Below are 12,952 nucleotides of genomic sequence, written 5' to 3' on the forward strand. Positions count from 1 at the left end.
TTTAGAGCTGTTTGCATTAGTTGGAGTGAATGAGTGTATAAACCAAGGAGAAGGTCATCAGAAATAAACATTAGGAGATGAGGAAAAGGGAGTTAATAGGACACACGTGACATGACATTGAAAAAGGAGCTATGCAATGCGTCACAGGTTCCCTGGGAGTTGTCATGGGTAGGGAAGAAGGAGAGGTAAAATGAATTAACAACTAATTTTCTTTGAAAGCACCATAATGAAACAACACCATGCATGTTAATTTATTATTAATTTTAGAGATTATCTGGAACTAAAGGAAATCTATGTCTCTTGCAAGGTAACAAGATATTTTGAAACAAGGGATATCGGTGGATAATTGTCACTGTGTTAAACTGTGGTAATGATTTAAGTTTGCAAAGAATCATTCTGCATGACACCCAATTGAAGGCTATATTTCTAAATTTTGCATGCATGGCTGTCTTCATGGGTATACAGCCAATATGCATATATGAAATTCTATGCCAAGAAGCTCTCACTTGAAGCTACAGTCTTTTATCATCTGTGTTTGCCTTCTTGATCCCTGTATTTTTTTTAGAACTTACATATAATGATAGGACAATTGTCAATTACACAAAATGTTGATTCATGGTTGATTCTACCTCTTGCCTCTTCATTGCTTCCTATGCTTCTAGGCAAGTTGTCTTTGGCTTTCATATGTTCCCTTTGAGTCATCCTAGGAATTTTGTGTCTGTCCTTCTGGATCAATGATCAAATTGTGTTAGTTGGGTAGGCTTCATATCTGTCCCATTGGTTGTGCTGTGATAGATTTTGTTTTTTACCTTGAGAAGGTAGTTGTAAATGCTCCCAGATGAGAAAGAAGCCAGATAGATGTGGAACAATGCCTGTAGCTTCCTACGTCCTGAATTGCAATCTGGAATCCATAGGAATTTATAAATCTCAGGCATGGTCTTTTTTTTGTGGTTGAAACAGAAGATGTATTGGCAGCAGGAGGTAGTTTGTGTAGACATCCCTAGATTTCATTATAGGCATAATGAAGTCTGCTAGTAAATAGCTGGCTCAAATGGAAGTTACAGGATGTACCAAAGGAGCAAAAGTCCAGATGAAGATCTCTGGTAAAATTAATTCCCAAACTGTCTCTTCAACACAAAATTAAATGCTGCACCATGCTTTACTTGTTGGTAGCATTTTTCACAGTTGACAAATCATCTCAGATATCTAACAGGCATTCCAAAATTCAGATGACTGAATGAACTTGTGCCTTGTTTCCCATATGCTGAGCTCTCCTTTCAAAGACAGAAAAGACTCATTAGTGAGGAATGTATTGCATATATGCATGAGACTTTCAAAGAAAAAAAAAACCATTCTTGACAAACAGCAAATGATGTTTTTCCACTTGTCACACAAACTTTTGTTTTAATCTCCTGCTCATCTGTAACTTGCTGATCATGAACTAGTACTATTGGTTTAAATGGTACATGTAGGGTAACCTGTTCTTCTTCCCACCCTGTATTGTACAGCACAAGCTAAAGCACCAAGGCTTCTTTCCAGTGTTAGACTCTTGGCTGTTCTTTTTCCATAGTGTTCCTCTGAGCCAAGAGAATACTTTGAATAACTTCTAAACACACACACACACACACACACACACACACACACACACACACATCAAGTTGGAGCTCTTCTTATAAAAATACACATCATTTTTATAAGACCACATATTGTTTGAAATATGCCTATGCTTCCAAACTCACCTCAGAATGTTCCAGACACACCTGTCTTCTTTACTGAGGAAGCTCTCTTAGATATGTGGCTCATGGTTAAAATGGTATGTAGAATACAAAATGAAATAAAAGTTAAATATGTTATTCACTCATTCTTCTATATACCTTTTGTTTCCAGCACTATTATATTAAACCATTTCTATGCTATTATTTGAGAATTATGCTTTCTTCCTATTTGGAGAACACCACAAAGATTCTATGACACACACATTTTAGTGTTTAATAGACTATTTTTAAGTTGTTTATCTCATTCCATTTGGAGAAACTCTTGTTACATTAATGCTGTGGTTTTCTTGTTTCCGTTAGACTATTAGTGTAATTGATTAGCAGAATGATGGCTGTGGGAAGCCATATCGCTTAATGGAACTTGTGAGGGCCAGGAATTAAAATTTTTCCTGGTTTTATGCTTCCATTATTTTCAATTCTGAATACTTCTTCCTTTCATGAATGGTGCAGGTACAATGCCCATATAAGGGAAGTAAAACTATGAAGCAGGTAGTGTGTGCCTTTATCTTTTTGGTAAAACAAAGATACAGTGTCATAGTTAGATTCAATTGTCAGTTTGACACACCTGGCAAGACAGAACCTCATTTGAAGAATTAGCTTTATTAGACTGGCGTGGTGGTATCTCTCAGGAGTATTTTCTTAATTCTTCGTTGTTGTAGTAGTGATAGCTACAGCTCTTGGCAGGTAGGTCAAGCTGTATAAAATAGTAAGCTGACTAAGCCAGAGGAAGCGAGTCTGTGGACATCATTCCTTGTGGTCTCTGTTTCAGTTCCTGCCTCCATATTGCTTTGCCTTTGAATGATGACTGTTCATATATGATGAAACAAATAATTTTCTCCCCCAAGATACTGTAAGTCAATGTTTCTGTTACAGCAACAGAATCAAATTAGGACAGACAGTGAACAGGAAAAAAGGAAAACAGCACAGCGCTTGGAGTTTCAATGATTCCTTTACATTTATGAGATTCTATCTTGGAAACTTTTCTGGAATTTGTGGGAATGTCAAGGAGATAATTTGCATGCAGCCCTAGGTTTTAAAACATTACCACAAGCTGGCGTAGGGACATGATTCCTGAGAGTTGTACTTTGATCAAATCTTTTCTCTATGGCATTCTCCCATCCGCGCGCGCGCGCACACACACACACACACACACACACACACACACACACAGAGTCAGAGAGAGGGAGAGGGAGAGACAGAGAGAGAGAGAGAGAGAGAGAGAGAGAGAGAGAGAGAGAGAGAGAGAGAACAAATAGACTGACAGAGAGACCGATGAAATAATAATAATAGTAGTAGTAGTAGAAATAATAATAGAAGAAGAAGAAGAAGAAGAAGAAGAAGAAGAAGAAGAAGAAGAAGAAGAAGAAGAGGAGGAGGAGGAGGAGGAGGAGGAGGAGGAGGAGGAGGAGGAGGAGGAGGAGGAGGAGGAGGAGGAAGAAGAAGAAGAAGAAGAAGAAGAAGAAGAAGAAGAAGAAGAAGAAGAAGAAGAAGAAGAAGAAGAAGAAAATTAAGAAGTAGTTCTGACATACAAACTTGGGCATCCTTTGGTGGACCTTGCAGTTATACCAAACTGATACTCAACTTTTGCACTGAATTTCTGTTGCTTATGATCAAAAAGTAATGAATTTTAAAGCATTGATAAAGCATAAAACAGTGGATTTTGAAGCATGAATCATTTCTGAAGTAGGTATAACCTGCGATGCCTGACAGCAATAAAAGATGCACAGCAGGTTTTTTATTTATTTTGTTTTGTTGCAAATAAGATACATAGCAAATTCATTCAACCTCAAGTCATATGCACTTTATAGAATCTTTCAAGATTGCTGAACTCTCAACTTTTATGAGCACAATGTTGTCTGTTGTCGCTATTCTTTTCCTGACTAGTTTTTAACTTATCCATTGTTTCCATAGCTTTGCAAACTCAAGGAAGGCAAATCTATTAGTATACTGATTATGTGTGTTTTCTTATCAAACTAAATTTATGAATGGAAGGATGAATGTAGGAAGTTTAGTGGAAGAAAGATGCAGTGATATTTCATTTGTATTTTAATAAATAAAGTTTACCTAAAGACCAGAATATGTCTCACACCTTTAATCCCAGTACTAGGGAGTCACCTGTCTTTAACACCAGAACTAGAGAGGAATATAAAGTGGGAAAACACAGGATCTCCCTATGTAGCCCTGACTTTCCTGGAACTCTCTGTGTAGACCACGTTGTCCTCAAATTTAGAGAGATCTGCCTAGCTCTGCCTCCCAAGTGCTGGGAGGGATTAAATGTGTGGACCACCACCATACATCTCCACTGCCTGGCCTCTAGTGGCTTAGTTTTACTTTCTGGTCTTTAGGCAAGCTTTATTTATTAAAATGCCAATTATCACTACAGAAAGAATTTTAAATTGCATGCAATAATCAATTATCTTCTTTGATAATAATATTAAGAAAATCAAGAAGCTATAAAGACTATATAGTCAACTTCCATTACCATTAATGCAAAAAAAAGTAAGCAAAAAATATTTAGGAAAATATATGTTATTATCTGTGTATCTTTAAAGAGGTAGATAGTAATAGTGAAATAGATTAAGGTTAAATATGTAAAGAAAGAAAAGAGAAGGAGAAAAATTCTTCATTCGTAAATCATTGTATTACTTCTTCATGATTACCACTAAGGAAAATGATAGTTAAAATATAAATGGAAGGTTATTTATGTCAGACAAATATTATTCACCTATTGTTTTATTTACTCCCTATGATTAAGGGCTTGTTTCATTTTTTTTTACAAAACTTGAAAATCTATGCACATGATAAAGTAATGATATTTAGATTAGTTCTAGTTGCTAATTATCAAACATTTATTCAGACAAACACCTTATAGCATGGTAGGACTTGAAATCAGAATGCTCAGCAACAGGCATAGATTAACTCTTGGCATCCACTCACATTTTAATTTACTTAAATTTTGGAACTAGAATAAAACAATATTAGTCATTTTAAAGATTACAAAATTAGTTGTGTATGATGAAGAATGCCGGCAATCCCAGCTCCTGGGGTGGCACAGGCAGCGAGATCACTCAGAGTTAGGGACCATGCTATTGCTCATGGCTCACTTCACTTTAGTTTCAAAATAACTAACTTTAATAACACATGTCACATCTTAACACTTTTAAACACATTTGACTATGCACATAATAATCATTTCTGCAATATTTATCCAAAGTTTTTCTAGTCTTAATCTGCTTGCTCCTTGATCTGTAATTGAAGATTGTGTTACAAAAGGCATTGTTTATAAAATAAAATAAACAAAACCTGCTGATACTACCCATGTAGGGAAGATACCTATTGTTCTGAAATAGGTCTTTTATACTTATCTGAAATAATTTGCATATATAGCACAAAAAACATATTTTAAGATATTAGACCCATATGATTAATAAAACTTAAGTTGTCACTGTTGATTTTAACCATTCATAAGAGTTCATTGGTTCTGGATGGACAGCTAATGAGCCAGCATGGAACCGACCTAGACCCTCTGCATCTGGGTGACTGTTGTGTAGCTTGGTCTTTTGTGTGGCTTTTGGAAGTGGGACCTACTGTAGGAACTCTTACAGCCAGTAGTTACTCACCCACTGGGGCGTGGCCTCTTATACCATTTATGCCAATATATAACATGCATCTAGCCTCTTTTTCCGGCTGGGGGATTCGATTTCTTATCTCCGTTGCAGAAGAGGATTCTAATTTGTGAGTCTACCCCTAAATAAGTAACAGTTTATTAGTCTCAATTCTGAGCTTGTGTAGGATTTCTTTCTTTTTTTTTTTTTTTTTTACTTTTTTTTAATTAAAAATTTCTGCCTCCTCCCTGCCTCCCTTTCCCTCCCCTCCCCCCACTCCCCACGCCCCACTCTCCTTCCTTCCCTCTCCAATCCAAAGAGCAGTCAGGGTTCCCTGCCCTGTGGGCAGTCCAAGGAACTCTCCCCTCCATCCAGGTGTAGGAAGGTGAGCATCCAAACAGGCTAGCCTCCCACAAAGCCAGTACATGCAGTAGGATCAAAACCCAGTGCCATTATCCTTGGATTCTCAGCAGCCCTCATTGTCCACCATATTCAGAGAGTCCGGTTTTATCCCATGATTTTTCAGTCCCAGTCTAGCTGGCCTTGGTGAGCTCCCAATAGATCAGCCCCACCATCTCAGTGGGTGGGTGCCCCCCCCCCCCGCTGTCTTGACTTCCATGTTCATGTTCTCCCTCCTTCTGTGTCTCATTTGGACCTTGGGAGCACAGTCCATTGCTCCAATGTGGGTCTCTGTCTCTATCTCCATTCATCGCCAGATGAAGGTTCTATGGTGATATGCAAGATAGTCATTAGTATGGTTATAGGATCGGGCCATTTCAGGCTCTCTCTCCTCAGCTTCCCAAGGACCTAGTTGGGGACATCTCTCTGGACCCCTGGGAACCCCTCTAGAGTCAAGGTTCTTGCAAACCCTAAAATGGCTCCATTCATGAAGATATATACTTCCCTGCTCCCATATCCATCCTCCCATTATCCTAATCATCCCATTCCCCCAAGCTCTCCCCATCCTCCCCTTCTCACATGTCTCTCCCTATCTCCCCTTTCCCCTAACCCACCTCACCCCCAAGTTTCCATTTTTTTTTCCCAGCAATCTTGTCTACTTCCAATATCCAGGCAGATAGCTATATGTTTTTCTTTGGGTTCACCTTCTTGTTTAGCTTCTCTAGGATCACAAATTATAGGCTCAATGTCTTATTTATGGCTAAAAACCAATTATAAGTGAGTACATCCCATGTTCATCTTTTTGGGTCTGCGTTAACTCACTCAGGATAGTGTTTTCTATTTCCATCCATTTGCATGCAAAATTCGCGAAGTCATTGTTTCTTACCGCTGTGTAGTACTCTAATATGTATATATTCCACACTTTCTTCATCCATTCTTCCATTGAAGGACATCTAGGTTGTTTCCAGGTTCTGGCTATTACAAACAATGCTGCTATGAACATAGTTGAACAAATACTTTTGTCATATGATAGGGCATCTCTTGGGTATATTTCCAAGAGTGGTATTACTGGATCTTGGGGTAGGTTGATCCCGAATTTCCTGAGAAATCGCCACACTGCTTTCCAAAGTGGTTGCACAATTTTGCATTCCCACCAGCAATGGATGAGTGTGCCCCTTACTCCACAACCTCTCCAACAAAGGCTATCATTGGTGTTATTTATTTTATCTTTTATCCATTCTGACAGGTGTAAGATGGTATCTCAAAGTTGTTTTGATTTGCATTTCCCTGATCGCTAAGGAGGTTGAGCATGACCTTAAGTGTCTTTTGGCCATTTGAACTTCTTCTCTTCAGAATTCTCTGTTCAGTTTAGTGCCCCATTTTTTTTTTTTTTTTTGATTTTTCGAGACAGGGTTTCTCCGTAGCTTTTTGGTTCCTGTCCTGGAACTAGCTCTTGTAGACCAGGGTGGCCTCGAACTCACAGAGATCTGCCTACCTCTGCCTCCCGAGTGCTGGGATTAAAGGCGTGTGCCACCACTGCCCGTCCAGTGCCCCATTTTTTAATTGGGTTAATTAGCATTTTAAAGTCTAGTTTCTTGAGTTCTTTCTCCTTTAGACCCCAGGACCTGTCCCTGATGCGTAAGCTGGCTCTTTGTGACCTATTACCTAGGGTGGGATGGCTTTTTCAGTCCTGATATGAGTCAGGGAGACTTGGTTCTACTTCAATATGCCTTGATTGATCATGCTTTGTTGATTCCTAAGGGAGACAGAGAAGGAGTGGATGGGCGGGGAGAAAGAAGGTATAGGGAAGGAACAGGAGGAGAGGGGGTAGAGGAAACTGTGGCTGATATGTAAAATAAAAGAAAGGAAAAAAGTTCATAAAAAAACCAATGGCTCAAACCTAGGTTAACTTAGACATGAATAAATAGAAGTTACTATCCTCTGAAAAGTAAGTGGTGACTTTGGCTCAATTTGTAGGATCCAACTTCAGTAATTACGATTATTCTTTTTTTTTTCCAAGACGGGTTTCTCTGTACCTTTGGAGCCTGTCCTGGATATAGCTCTTATAAACTAGGCTGCCTTGAACTCACAGAGATCCGACTGATTCTGCCTCCAGAAAGCATGGATTAAAGGTGTGTGTCACCACTACCCAGACTACAATTATGCTTAATTTGTAATACATATAGGGTCTTTGAAAAAAGTCACTTGAATGGTCACATGGAGCACCGAAGACTGGGGAGAGCTTGGGGGACTGGGAGGGTGGAGATGGAGCAAATATAGGAGCAGGGGAGAAGATACCTACATTCAGGGATCCATTTTAGGGTTGACAAGAGACTTGACTCTTGAGGGGATCCCAGGTGTCCACGGGCCTGTCCCCAGCTAGGTCCTTGGGCAGCAGAGCAGAGGGTGCCTGAACTGGCCTTGCCCCATTATAACACCGATGTTTATCTCGAATATCACCATAGAATCTTCATCTGGCAATGGATGGAGATAGAGACAGAGACCCTCATCAGAGCAATGGACTGAGCTCCCAAGGTCCAGTTGAAGAGCAGAAGGAGGGAGAATATGAGCAAGGAAGTCTGGACCGTGAGGGGTTGGTCCACCCACTGAGGCAATGTGCTTGTTCTAATGGGAGCTCACCAAATCCAGCTGGACCTGGACTGAAGGAGCATGTGATCAAACCAGACTCTGAATGTAGTTGACTTGTTTCTACTGTATGTACTGACTTTTTGGGACCCTAGTCTATTTGGATGCAAAGCTTCCTAGTCCTGGATGTAGTGGGGAGGGCCTTGAACTTCCCACAGGGCAGGGTTCCCTGCCCTATCTTAAGGAGGGAGGGGGAGGAAGGAAAGTGGGTGGGGGAGTGGAAGGGGAGTGGGAGGAGGGGAGGAAGTATAAATTTTTGAATGGAAAAATAAAAAAAAAGAAAATACTTTTCTACTTTTGTGATAATTCTCTAATAGATAACCTTCTAATTCAATTCCTTTAAATGAGATAAATTCTGCTGCAACATGAATATGTATATATTTTATTGTGTGTGTTTGTGTGTGTGTGTGTGTGTGTGTGTGTGAGAGAGAGAGAGAGAGAGAGAGAGAGAGAGAGAGAGAAAGAGAGAGAGAGAGAGAGAGAGAGGATTAACAAGTATATTTCAAAATGTTGACATGTTGGTCTTATTTTTAAGGTGTTAGTTTAATGGAGTCTGCATATTTGGACATCCATATTTAATTCATGCCTGTTTCCACAGAGAGTAAGTCAGGTTATACTAGAAATTAAACCTGGAGTATTTAATGTAATTAGGGACTGACATGATGATGGTTCTTAAATCAAACAAGTTTTTCTCTGATCACTCATTCATTTTTGTTTTTGTTAAAAGAATATTAAATGAGCACCATGTGTGTTAATACTCAGTGAAATATTCTTCCAAGACTTAACATCTCTGTTGGATAATTTTATTTTAATTTGGCCACAAGCTAGAATCATCTGAGAGGAGGGAACCTCAATTGAGAAAATTTCTCCGTAATATTGGGCTGTAGGCAAGCCTACAGGGAATTTCTTAAATAATTACTGGCCTAGAATGGTCCAGTGTTTTGTGAGTGGTAAAACTCCTGGGCAAGCATTCCTTGGTTCTATAAGGAAGCAAGCTGTGAAAGCTAGGAGGAAAAAGCCAGTAAGCAGCAACCTTTCATAGCCTCTGCATCAGTTTCTGCATTCTAGATCTTAGACTGTTTGACTTTCTTCCTTGACTTCCTTCAATGATGAACTGTGATGTGGAACTGTTTGCTAAACAAACTCATTCCTCTCAAATTATTTTTTTGATTCTTCACAAAAATAATGAGAAGAAAAGAAAAAAAATTATATAAGACAGTATCCTACTGAAGTCTCCATTGCTTGCCATATAGCCATTTAAATAATTGATCTCTTGCCTTAAGTATTCATAATGCATGACTCTGGTGAGAGTGTGTATGTATGAATGCACGCAAGCCAGCATGCACATGAGTACACACACATGCTGACCTAAATTGTGGAATGATTGTGTTGCATCACAAGTAAGGACATCTCCCATTTTTATTCAGTTAATATATATAATCTCTGGATTCACTCAGGTACCCTCTTCAACTCAGACCTATTTTTTCTCAGGGTATTGTCTCTTTCTTCTTCATGCCAATCTACTTTTGTTTTGTTTTTTTAACAAAGAGTTTGTATTCAAATTGGGATGACAAATTAGTATTGTGACTTTTACTTCACATATTTTGTACATATTGGATATTTTACCAAAACTGGGGGGAAACTCTTGAGTGAAGTAAATTGGTGAAATATTTCTGAAGAGGTTTGCTCCTGCAGAACAAATCATTTGCTGATCATTTTGACTGTCCTTGTTCCCTTCTCTCCTCACCTCTTCTACCCTCTCCCCTCCATTAAAATGAATTTCAAATAAATGTACTTGATATTTGTGCATAAATGCACATACTTGGAATAAACATATGTATAATTTCATGTTCCTTACTTATAATTCCACAGCACTGAACCTTTAAAATGTTAAGAATATTTCTGTTGCAAACTGAAATGTCTTAATTGTAGAAGCACGGCAACCATGAAGAAACTCAGCACTCTTTCTACCCAGAAAAAAAACTTCCCTATTGACTTTTTTTCCATTTTCTTTTATTTTTCTGCATATGTACACAGAATGTCTAAAAGTTAATGCTGGCACCATACTGTGTAAAGTATTCAGCAACAGATTTTTTTAATTTTTTATATTTAAAGTAGTTTTTTCTTGTCATTTCATGTAAATATCTTCTTAAATGCCTGCACAATATTCAGTCCCTCGTTTTTAAGTTTCTCTTCCCAAAAGCCAAGACACCCCAAAGAACTCTCCTGTTCTCTCACCAGTAGAGCCCCTGGAAATTTTCAGTCTTTTGTTGTTCATTACAGAATTTTATAAGATGCAGAAATTAAAGGAAAATGTTAATAAATTTCCATACTTTTCCCCTTATATATTTATCATTCAACATTTTCAATTATTACTGTCATTATTTGTATTGCAATACATATTGAGCTACAAAGATAGTTAATTATTGAGTAGCTGCTCATATGGAGGATTATTCCTTCTGCTCCAAATATGACTCTTCTACAAATAGGATTAGAGATGCTATCCATATACTCCCTAGCTTGTAAAAGGCTTAGCAACTTTGCCTTTGCACAGCTACAAAAGCAACATCAGTTCATTAGAAACTGAAATTTACACTACATGTTTTAATATTTTTGCAGGATAGCATCCTTCAGAATGATGTCCTCACAGTGTTATGAGGGTGAAAACCTGCTTCCTGTCAGCTGCCAATCATGAGGTTAAACACCCAATACTCTGAGGAATACCATATTGCCACTTCTTTGGGATACAAATATATAATAATTTACATAAAACTACTTAGGACTTTATTATAAAATGATATTAGTGTTAAGTATTTTCTTCAGGTCTAATCTAATGTAACACCCAAGTATAAGCAGACATGCTGTAACCACACTAAGATAGGCTAGGCATGTTTTATAGTAGGTGAGAAGTATTAAATGCACTTCCTCTCACAGCATTTTGACATTACAGTCGTTTTTATATAAAAGCAACACTAATAAGAAAAGGAGAACCGGTATAAATGGTATAAGATTTTTTTTTGACAAAATGTAACAAATTGTAGTTCAGACTAAGTATCTTTAGGAAGACTAGTTAGTAAGAAAACAATGATGTCACTCCTGAACTTTGTGTTCCAAGATTTCCAGTGGAATGAATCAGTTATAGCAATAGGGTAGACATGAAATGGTATAAACAGGAAGGGATGCATTTGTAAGCTAGGGGTGATGAGGTGAGAGGTGGGAAGAGCGCAGGACAAACCTAGAACAGAGCCTCAGGAGTGCAGTGTGAGGTGTTTCAGTCTCTGAGACTGACCTTCGAATAGCGCTGTAGCCGGCCTAGCTCCAGTTATAATAAAGGTTGAATCATGTAATCTTATGTGCTTTTATTAAGAACAAAAATCATGAAATTATTACTTTAAAATTGGGTAGGAAAATGAACACTTATTTAATCTGAGAAATCATAACAAGTTACCAATTGTGAAATACTAAAATATAAGCCAATCATGACAACATCCAGAATAATCACCTAATACACTCATTAAATAAAGGCCTGACAGACATCTATAATCAGTTTTTTTCCCAACATTTTGGCAGCATATTCTTTTGATTGCTTTTTCATGTGATAAACAACTTTTGCATATCATCTTCTAAAGAGAATATAAAGATAATTAAAGTTTTCCTTTAGGAAGGTTGATCTGAGATGGTTCCTTAATATTTATAATTTACAGGAATCTATTCGGTCTCATGATTTATTACAGATAACGTCATGCAATGCTTAAGGGTTATGTCAAATTTGGGATGGCCTCCTTGAGTTATCTTTCAAGTGTGAATAAGGACTTTAATAGTCCATAGTACAAAGACTGAAGTTAGTCACTCCTTGAGCTCATCACCTTCATGAAGGTCCTTACCATCCATGTCAACAGTGTCCTCTTCATAGAATATTGCTGCTGACGTCACTGATGCAAGTGTTCATGTTAAATTTGCTAAAAATTGAAGTCAAAGCATTGACTTATCATTTTATAGCTTAGAATAGTCGGAACAATCTTAAAGTGTAGTTGGTATTTCTATTTGAAATTTTTTCCACTTGATTTAGTTTGTGCTTTTCTATAATCTGAAATCTTTCAGTTATTTAATTAATTTCTTTAAAATAAAATGTTTATATTTATTTAACTTATTTAGGAATGACTTACTAAACAATTCAGAAAATTAATGAATATATATATATATATATATATATATATATATATATATATATATATATTAACCAGTATCTTCCCGTGTAGGTAATTTCCTTGAGCCCAGGTACTTCCTTTTGAAATTTTTCAATCTGTTCCATATCACAATAGAGGCAAGCAGTTTGTTCATTCTAATATCCAGACTAGATAGAAATCAAAGACAGAGAAATGGCGGACTCATTTTCTTCTTGGAGCTCACAGTTTCCCTTCTTCAGGAGGCAGACATCAGAAGTCTAGGATCTCTGCTCTGGACTCCAAGACATACACTGTCACACCTCTCTTCTTCCCCTATTTTTTATGCCCTGGAACTCAAACT

Source organism: Microtus pennsylvanicus, chromosome 1 (genome assembly GCF_037038515.1).
Source record: "Microtus pennsylvanicus isolate mMicPen1 chromosome 1, mMicPen1.hap1, whole genome shotgun sequence".
NCBI lineage: Eukaryota > Metazoa > Chordata > Mammalia > Rodentia > Cricetidae > Microtus > Microtus pennsylvanicus.